At 36.8% G+C, this 11,181-nt stretch overlaps 1 pseudogene; it reads right to left on the bottom strand.

Annotated features, from left to right (window-relative positions):
* Nucleotides 1–4,923: 4,923 nt before the first annotated feature.
* LOC146887337 (putative disease resistance RPP13-like protein 1) lies at nucleotides 4,924–8,473 on the bottom strand (annotated as a pseudogene).
* Between the last annotated feature and the right edge of the window lie 2,708 nt (nucleotides 8,474–11,181).

Genomic DNA, 11,181 nt, shown 5'->3' on the forward strand with positions numbered 1-11,181 from the left:
GTGCGAGAATGAGTTCAAATTGTGAATTGCTTGAGCTGAATTCTGATATTAAGAGTAAAAGAGGTGACTGTTTGAATATAAAAGATTGCCAGAGAGGGGATTTGAAATAAAAAATCCCCTGCAGGCAATACCAAAGATAAACAGCAGTATTACACTCAAAAAAATAGATGGTGAATTGATTCTTCATTTTTTTACATAGAGAACACATGGAACACAGAACAACCCCTCCATAAGAAGTTGACGGCAATTTCTGTGACAATTTAATACTTGATTCAGCACCAGAATAACTACATTCTTTGAAACCAGGTGCACCCTTTTGCCTTGCAAGATATTCTAGTCTTTCTTGTTAAATGAACTGAAAGTGGAGTTGAAGAAATTTGATGCCTTATAAATGAAAGTTAGAAGTTGAGATTCAGCTTCCACTTTGCATATGGTGAGTTGATAGTCTCTTTCATCCCAGAGATCCTCTGCATCAAACATGACCTCTTTGACATCAAAAAGCCATGTTTTATAGCGTGGATCTTTGATGGAGTGCAGTGTGATGTGCAAGTTTCCCAGTATCTTCGTATCAAGTTTTCTTCCACAAAACAAGTCTAAAAACTTTAGGGGAAGCCAGCTTGTCAACCACCAACAAATTATGCTGCCATCCTATGAATTGGAAACAAAGTGACTAATGGAAATCAGTAACTTGATCTGAAGTATATGGCAATAGCCCAAGATTGTATTTCAAAAGGTTCAAACTTCAAACAACTACCTGATGTGTGATTTCAAACTTCAAGTTCATGTCTCACATCTTCAATCACTATTTTACAAGTGAGCAATCTTTTCCCAGTCTTAGCCTTTTGGTTTCCGACCACACTGTTCAAGCAATGGACAACCAACAATTTTAAGTTCTGAAATGGATTCCGGCAGGCCTCCTTTGATAAACATTGGAGGCTGGGGCAGTTAAACAACAACAATTCCTGATCTGTCTGCCTCTGTACCCGTCATGGCGTACACCCGGCCAGCTGCCTGAGGCCTTACACCTCCCCTCGCCTGGTGCAACTGAGACTGTGTCGGAGGCCTAGAAACTGTACTCCTACTGGTGGGGCACTCCCTAATAAAGTGACCCTCCTGGCCACACCTGTGACAAGTCCTCTTGCCTACCAGTTGAGGGCAAGCATTCTTCATGTGGGGCCCTCCACAATGATAACATTGCGGCCTGGAAGATTGAGACTGATGTGGTTGATGTGAGAATCTCCTAGGCTCCTAAGGCTGAGGTCTAGAGTATGGTTTCCTCCTATCCTCTCGCCTGCTCACGGACCCAGATGGTCCTTCCACCTTCTGCTGCGATCGCGGCTAAGCATCAACCTCAGCTTTCAACTTCTCCATTACCCTTGCTTTCTCCACCAAGGCAGGGAATTCCTTGATAGAGAGGGGGGCCACCATGAGTTTGAGATCACCTCTCAACTCGTTCTCAAACTTCCTACACTGCCAATCCTCAGCCATCCTCAAGGTGTGGAATCTGCCCAGATGCTTAAACTTTTCAGCATATTCTGACACTGACATCTCTCCTTGCATCAGCTGCAAAAACTCCACCTCTTTGGCGTACCTCACACTATTTGGGAAGTACTCAGCATAAAACTTCTTCTTGAACAACTCCCAAGTGACAGGTTCCCTGCTGTCTTCTAGCATCATCTTCATACTAGACCACCAATGAACGACCTCTCCGGCAAGCAGATACTCAGAATATGCGAACCTATTCTCTACTGGGCACCTCTTAGCATCATAAATCCGCTCCATGTCTCTCATCCACTGGTCTGCCTCATCCGGGCTAGTCTTACCATCGAAGCGGGATGAATGATGTTGAAGAAAATCCTCCAAACTCCACTCTTGTACTCGTGGTGGTGGAGCTTGGGAAGATCCCGCTGCAAAACGATTCTCCCCTATCTGATGCAGGGCTTCCAAATGCCTCTGTTGAGTCGCCTCCGCTGCTAGCCTAGCAGACTCCATCTGCTGCAAGGCTAGGTTGTGCTGATTTACCATGTTAGTGTTCTGATGTTGCATGGCTGCTATCATCGCCTCAATTGTTCCTACCAAATGAGAACTCTCCGGGTTTGGAAGAGGAGGAGGAGGAGGCCTAGGTGCCACAGCTCTGACCACACAAAAAGAGGAACCATCAGTCTAGCTAATAGATACCACAACTACCCAAAACACTACGAAAACACACAATAGAAACCAAGCAAGCACACACCTACAGACCCTAAAGGAACTACTGCTCTGATACCAAAATGTAACATCCCATTTAATAGTTTTTCATGCTATCAAATAAAACATTATATTATGATCAAGCATAGCAGATAGTAAGAAGAACAGTCATATATAAGTGTATACAGCTGATACAGTCATCCAAAAACAATCCAATGAATTCCTAATGACAAACATAGGTACACAAAACATAAACTATACATCTCAAAACCCCATGGTATTTAACCCAAAAAGACTACCACGGAACCTCTATGTGACCAGTCAACTCCTATTAAGGAGAGGGGCATCTTCATCTGGATTCGGCTCTGCTCACACCAACAACAGGTGATCATTGCAAAGAGAGAGCACAAGGAAAAACATACATAAACAAGAAAGGTGAGCTAACTGAAATTAAGAGAAATCATACAATTCATATCATAGTTATCATTCACAAAAACATATCTCAATTATATATAATTCTAGACTCGATATTCGGATTGTGTAAGAGACATTGGAGCTCTTGGTGGCTTGCACCTGTGAAGGTTCCCAAACTCTGCAGAGTTTGGACACAAGGGGTTATCACCCAACCACTCACAGGGTAAGTCCCCTTCGCGTCTAAGACTTGATCAAGTCTAAAGACTAGGACCTCTTGCTACTCCTCACGGCATAATCCATCCTACTCTACATGAACGTGAATGATTATTGGAGTTTCAGGATACCAACCAATACGGATTCCTCATGTCCTTACACACACTAACAAGCTCACATGAATTTCCCTTGAAATTCCATTTCAACCACAACTCCTCATAATTCATATTCATCAAATTTTCACCACTCACTACATTTATAATGACATTTCAAACATATAGGAGATTAACTGCACAAAATTACAATTTTACATATAACTTCACTCCTTAAAACAGGACTTCAAGCAACCCACTGCAATGGCCCTCGCTCAAGCTAGACAATCTAGCCTAGGCGAGAGGTCGTCTCGCTTAGGCGAGTCAATCTCGCCTGGGCGAGGCTCTAGCAGTGGCAAAAATTAAAAACATGGGCGAACTCTCGCTCAGGCTAAGCTGGTTCGCTTAAACGAGGGTGGCTCTTGCTTAAGCGACCTCAGCTCGCCTAGGCGAGACTTCGCGCAGGAACATGGGTGGGTTTTCTGGTGTTTTCGCTCAGGCGAGAGCCACTCGCCCAGACGAAAATACCAGATTACGAACCTGTTCCCACATGCAAGAGTCCAGATTCTTCACAAAATCAACACATACTAAAATCATGCAATTCAAACATCATTTTCAACACTTAAACATGCAATTCAGACTCATCAAAACAGATTGTTATACAAATTTGAGTAAAAATCGCTAGCTCCCCATACCTTTGAAATTTCCACAAGTAAGGACTCTTTCAACAAAGGGGACACCTCAATCTCACAACCTAAGGCACTAAATTACAATTGCCAAGTGTAAGAACAAACCCTACCTCAACTTAGAAAGACAGAAATACCTAAAATTCGAAAATTGGAAGACAAGGGAGGAATACATATTGACTTATGCGTAGGGAGGGAAGGCTCAGCTTGAGGAAGTGGTCTTGATCTAGCCTCAGGTCTGAATTCTATAACAGTGGGAAGGATTTCGGACTTTTGGATGTGAATTAAAATGTTTTCGGGTAGAGAGAAGGCAGAGAAAGAAATAGAGAAGGAAAAGAGTGCAAGGGGAGAGTGTGCTGTTTTCTGTGAAGTGGGTGGCAGCGAGGGAGGGTTCTCACACCTGCCATTGATAAAAAAAAAAAAAAAAATTGGTTATCTTCAATGAAAACAATTTCGATTTATGTTTATAGAGAAAAGGTCAATATTAGAAGAAATTATCTTAACAAACTTTGACAAAAAAAAACATCAAACGGCTGAAAAAAATAATCACTATTAATATTTTAAATTATTAACAATTTTTTTATATTTAAATAATTTTTTCAAATTAGTGGTAATTGAAATATTTTAACCAGACAAAAAAAATGAAAATCTAATGAATTTAAATCAAATTATCTAAAAGTAACATTAAAAAATAACACAATATGAGATGACAGACGTTCAAATTGAACGTCTTGATTTTTTTTTTTTAACAAGGAATTTTTCGTAGAAATAAAATTGAACTTATGAATACTAAATTCTAAAGCAAAATCACCACAATGAGAAATATTAGATATAATAAATTTTAAATTATAGTTCTAGCTAACTGAGATTAGTTTAGAATAATAAATTGATTTAACATGAAATTTAGCAGAGCAACAAATTAATAAAAAAAAATACTAAAGTAATTTTTGTTTACAATTTCTTGATCAATAAATCTTTGTAACATACTTGCTGATATTGTTCAAAACTTTTAAACTTCCACTTCATCACTGTGCCCAATTCTCAACTCTTCAATGTGAGAAATCTTATTCCAGTAGTCTTGGGCTTTTGGATTCCTCCGACAACGAGGTTCGAGCAATGGACAGTTCCAGATTGAGAGAGAAGACATGGATTTGGGCAAACCCTCCTCTGGTAAGCATCGAAGGTTGGGGCAATCAAAAAGTCTGAGAGAGGAGAGGTGGCAGAGACCCTTGTAATCCATCTTCTTAAGATTTGGACAATCAGAGATTCTTAGAACAGTAATTGAGTGTGGCAGCAAAACATCATCAGGAAAAGACTCCACATCTACATTTTCAATACACAAGCTTTCAAGACATGTGTTGGCATCCAAGTTCTCTCTCAGGGTGGCGATAAGTTTGAAACTTGAAAGAGACACATCTTTTATATTTGATGGCAAACCTCCATCTGGAAACATCTCCACTTTTGGACACTCAATTACTCGCAGTTCACCGAGAGACGGAAGCAGGATTTGCATGCATTTTGGCAACAACTTCAGATTCTCATCTCCTCGGATTTTAATCTTTTGTAGTTGCGGAGTAGATAATCCTTCATTGGGAAAGGATTCAAATTGAGGGCATTCAACAATTGTTAGTTCCTTGAGATGATTATGAGTCTGCTCCTGTGAAATTCTCTGTAAGTTTTGGCACCTTTTCAATTTAAGTAAACGAAGCCTTGGAAAGAAATCAAGCTGAAAGATTGTAAGAGAGTCACAACCATTGCCAATCCTCATTTCTTCAAGGAGATGGTAATGGGTGATAGGAACATTTACAAGTGGGCATGAATAAAAACTCAATACTTGAAGCGACGATGTGTCCATGTTGTTTCCACTAATGATGACCTTATCACAGGACTTGATAAACAGTTCCTTTAAATGAAGATGATGTTCTGGCAGACCTTTCAACTTGCGGCATTTATCGATAGAAAGATGTTGAAGTCGTGGAAAAGAAGTCGTTTTACATTCCCATTCTTCCCATTCTTTCATGTTGTAGAATTTCAATGTTTCCAAGGACCTGAATGAAGAAGAGTCGCTCCCATAAAATTCAGCACCGATGCTCACTATTCCATCAAGCCCCGTAATCTCGAGGGACTTCAGAGATGACAAAAGTCCCAAGGGAGGCAACCATAGACAATACTTACAGTTCTCCAAATGTAAAAACACCAAATTTGATAATGAGTTATCAAATACCCAACTTGGGAATTGTGTACCACCATAGTTCTCTATTGACAAATGTTCTAAGTGTTTGGGAGGTTGTAGATTCTCAAGCACTTTCTCTTCTTTCCTTGGATCATCGGGGATGTGATTCGCATTCCATTTTAACTCAAGCTCCACAAGGTGTTGATTTTTCAAATTTGCATCCAATGCATCCAGAGGATTCACAATATTCTGCACATCATTAATTGATAGCCTTCCATAAAGATTGAGTCCTCCTAGTTGCTTAGTACTAAACTCACTAATTCTATCAACACAATACATATTCAGTACACGGAGGTTTTTCAATTCTCCAAAATGCATAGGCATCTTTGTCACTTTTGTATTTTCAAATTCCAGGCAACGCAATTTTGTGAGTTTATGCAAATTTGAAGGCAATTCCTCCACGTAAAAACAATGGTTCAACTTCAGTATTAGCAAGTTATAAAGCAAACATATTGAGTCGGGTAGTTTTTGTATCAAAGTACAGGAAAGGTCTATCGAACGAAGATGTTTAAGATTACCAACAGAATCAGGGACCTCTTTTAGATCAGAATATCCATGCAAAGATAAGACGCGTAAAAACTTCAACTTGGAGAACAATTCATGTGTCAAAACCTTGAATTGACAAGGAAGATTCTCATAGAAAGCGTTACTTGTAAGTGGAAGAAATGAACGCAATCTTTCAGCATCAGTTAAACTCCCTAAAGCATCAAAGTATTCTGTGTCAAGGAATGATAATGAGAAATGACGGGATGTTTTGGGTATACAATTTCCTTTATCAAATTTCAACCTGAAACAGAAGTCTCCACAAACATATTTTGCCAAATCATTCATAAGGTCATGCATGGTGAATCGCATTTTAAAGCTTGATTGAAGAAAGAAAGACCTCGTTAGTAGATCATCAAAATATTGTTCACCAATTTCTTCTAGATTGTTGCTCTTTGGAGAGTAATGGAGAAAATTTTCAGCCATCCACAACAAAATTAATTCCTTCTTGTCAAACTCATAATCTTTGGAGAATAAGGCACAATAAACAAAGCACATCTTGAGATGAGAAGGAAGGTGTTGATAGCTCAATAGCAAAGCAGGGATAATTTCAACTTCTTTGGGTAAGTCCCATATGTCGCTTTCCAATACGCTTTGCCAATCTGAAATGGATGGCTTTGTGCGGAGAAGACTTCCAATTGTTTTCAGAGCAAGGGGTAATCCTTTGCACTTCTCAACTATCCTTCTACCAATCTCCTTTTTCTCATCATTCAATTCATGATCATCATCTTTTAGTGCATGCTTTTTAAAAAGTTTCCAACATTCCTCTTCTTCTAATTGCTTTAGCCTATGCACTTCAGACATCATGTTAGAAGCAACTTTCTCACCACGTGTTGTCACAAGAATTCTACTTCCTGGTGCCCCATAGCTAAGAGGAGTCTGCACAGCCTCCCATTCTTCTCGCCTTTCGTTCCAAACATCATCTAAAACAAGAAGAAATCTCTTTCCAGATACTTTTTCTTTCAATCTTCCATGAACCATTTCTAGGTCTCTGCTATCATCTTTAGATTTAGTGATTGCCTCAAGAATTGTTTTTGTCACTGTCAAAACATCAAAATGATCGGAAACACAAACCCAAGCTCTGATTTCAAATTTAGCCTCCTCCATCTTTGGGTCATTGTATACATGTTGGACGAGTGTGGTCTTACCCAACCCACCCATTCCCACAATAGAAAGTATTGATGGATGGTTATGATTGTCGGTTTCAGATGTGAGCCAATTAAAGATCATTTCTTTGTCCGCATCCCTGCCAAAAATAACAGTTTCAACCACCAAAGAAGATGATGGCAATTTCTGTGACACTTTACTACGTGATCTATCATCAGAATAAGTACCCTCTTTCAAACCAAGAGCACCCTTTTGCTTGGCAAGATATTCTAGTTTTTCTACCACTTCTTTCAGTCCTGAATCAATTTTCTTGTTAAACGAACTGAAAGTAGAGGTGAAGAAATTTGATACCTTGTAAGTAAAGGTTTGAGGTTCAGATTCAGCTTCCACTTTGCATCTGGTGATTTCATAGTCTATTTCATCCAAGATATCCTCTGCATCAAAGACAGCCTCTTTGACAGAAAAAAGCCATGCTTTAATGTGTGGATCTGTGAACTGTTTTTGTTCTGCATCATGAGCGAGAGCATTGATGGAGTGCAGCATGATGTTCAAATTGCCGAGAAGCTTCTCATCAAGTTTTCTGCCGCGAAAGAAATCAGCAAACTGAGTAGAAGCCAGCTTTTCGAATGCAACCTGAAGAAAAGCAGAAAGAAGAGCACCACTAACAAGTTCTGCTGCCATCGTAAGAGTTGGAAATGGAGTGAATGGTGAATGGAAGTGTGTAATTTGAAATCCAAGTGCAGGGATGCTATACCGATGAAACGAGTATGTGGCTATTTTACGACGATGACTTGACTTTAAGGATAGTGGAACATCATTTTCTTTTATCGCAATTTTTCTCAGCTTTGTTCCACAGTTCTCTTTAGATTACGAATGGACAGTTCAAACATTCGATAAGTTTGATTCGCCATTATAAATGTGAGTAGTAATATTCATTCAAAGGTTGTAAAGTATGAAATTGTGAATGGAGGGAAAGTTGAGTCCCCGTGAAGCAATAATAGTTGAGTCTTTCGAATCAGACAAATTGCTCACAGCTGTAATCCATGAATATAAAGCAAAACTTGTCTGATTATAAAGCAGTAGTGACATCTGACTTGGTATATCGTATTTTGAAACCAAAACTTTATATAAAAGTAAATATCTTTTCTGCTTTATCTTATATTCATGCAAATTTATTTTGATGTACTAATTCTCATCCTCTATTTATTCACTTAATTGACTATCATGAGGTAATTAAGCTAGTTCAGTAGATGTTTAGTCAGTAATTTCTAATTAGCCGAGATTTAATTTATTAGTACTTCTTCGCCTCTTTTTTATCATTTTTTCAATTTGGTTTAATAGTAAGCATATTATGTCCTTTCCCATCTCTGTTCTTAGTTAATAAAGTCATGATAACATGATGTAAAGACATCATGAGTGTATAAGATTTGGAGAGTTGAAGTGACCATCTTACAAAAACATTTCCCAAGAATTATTTGTTTAGTAGATCAAGATTGAACCGCTAATTGAATCTCATCTTACTTCCTCTAAGATTGTTAATTTAAATAAGTGGTATCGATGGTTTTCATGATATTTTGATTTATCTATATGATATGTTGTAGAATTTTACAGCCTCAGACCCTGCTGTAATATTACAATGAACACAGGAAACAATTATCTCTTTATACATCATGAACTTTAATTCCTTTTTAATAACCTGCTGATAAGTCTCCATTTGTTCATACTTTTCTAGACTAATTATACTTTTTTTAGACCTTTTGCTTTTATTTCTTTGTTTAAGGACAGATTTGGTTTTCCTTCAATAAATATTAGTTTTTCTAAATCTTTTTTAATTTTGCATTCTAACAGTTAGATTTTTTTTAGTAATTTATTTTTGTTGATATTAGGATTTTCAGAAAAAAGAAAAAAAAAAGGTGACAGCAGCTGTATGGTGCAGAGAATTGGAGTTCAGCAGTTTTAAGCAATCATTGAAGAACAACTTGTAAAATGCTGAACCGGTTAAATTGGTCCCTAATCTGTTTTCATGATTCAACTTGTGTTTCCATTTCATAATTCACATTTCAATTCAGAGTTCTCATTTGTTCATCATGGTAGGTAATATAGTTATGGTAGTTAATATAGTTGATCTTTCATTTTCAGATTTTAGCACTGGTTCTGCATATTAGATTTCAGTTTCTGAATTCATTTTACAATTTTATGCATTATTTAAGTTTAGTTTCATCATTTGAATCTTGTTCATGGCTTTAATTCCAGTTTTGATTGCATATTTCAGTTTTTACCCCATTTTAGAAAGTTAGGTTTATTAGTTTAGTTAGTTTTCCCCATCTTAAAAATCTAATTCTGCACTTGTTCTTAGTATCAATTCTCGGTTATAGTTTTCAATTAGTATGTTTCTAGACTACATTGCATGTTGCGTCCATGATTCAAACCATTTTATTGCATCTTAATTCAGTTTTTCTTATCAATCTTCATAATTTAGTTTTCAGTCGCATACACTACTCACTGTTTTCATTTCAGTTTGCTGTCTAATTTTGTTTCTTGGTTTCAATTTGTTGTTTTAGTTTAGTTTTATGGTTCTAAAGTAGCTCATTACATTGTTGTATTGATTAAAGTGTGTTCCAATTGCTCTCATAATTCATTTAATATTTCAGTTTCGTTCAGGCATTTTATCAAACAGTTTTGTCCGGTTTTCATTTTCACTCGGACATTCCATCAAACACTTTTTATTTTTCATAGTAACTCACTGTTTTTCGTGCTTTCCATTGTTGTTGCATGTTACATTCTCATTTTCATTGCTTTATATGTTTTCATTAGTCAATTCTTGCCACTCTAATTCATTCTCATTAATTTTTGCGACTTTACTCACTTTAGTCCCTCAAGAATTGATCATCTATTTCACATGGGGCAATGCAGCAAATAAGAAAAGAGTGGGCAACATTTCTCCTCCAAAATTGGAGTTAGGTTTAGCTTTAAGATTATTATCATATTTAGTTTAGATTAAAACGTTGAAGAAAGAATTTTAGATTATGAAATCTACATTTTGTATTACCATAATTTTTGTTTTGAAATATATATTCTGCGTTGTGACTTTCTGATTATCATCAGATTTGGTTAATTGACAAATGTAAGTAAAACATAAAAAAAGAAAGAATTTGACATTTGTTTTAACAGACGTAAAATTATGTCGATTAGAGCAACATTTGACGGAATTTTACTTCTATTAATGTCCTAACATACGTAAAATTCTGCCCTTTTTTATTTAAATTGGCTCCAAATTTTATTTTGGTTCCTTAGAGAACAAACATTAATTTAAGTGTATTACAGACCACGTTCGACTTAAAATTACATTTGATGATACCTCCAATATCAATTTATAACACAGGTAATAACGTCAGACATTTCTCTGATGTCAACAATAACAAACATAAAAAGTTTTTTTTTATTAGTGATATTTCCTATCTGCTTATTTATCTTTCCTTCTCTGAATACTTTTTCTCCCTTCTAATTATTTAACTCTAGGTTATTTGTTGTTGCTACTTTAAGAGTAAATTTCATAATAAAAATTATACTTTCTTTCATAAGTGCTTTTACCCACATCAATGGCTAAGAACACATGGATGAAAGAGTTGAAAAATCAAGATACAACTCAAGGTGAAGAACTATAGTGATTCGTGTTAGGAATAATCCAAGTTAGGAATAATCCAAG

The sequence above is a fragment of the Vigna unguiculata genome, chromosome 4 (genome assembly GCF_037176805.1).
Source record: "Vigna unguiculata cultivar grain cowpea cultivar isolate G323 ecotype 2 chromosome 4, ASM3717680v1, whole genome shotgun sequence".
NCBI lineage: Eukaryota > Viridiplantae > Streptophyta > Magnoliopsida > Fabales > Fabaceae > Vigna > Vigna unguiculata.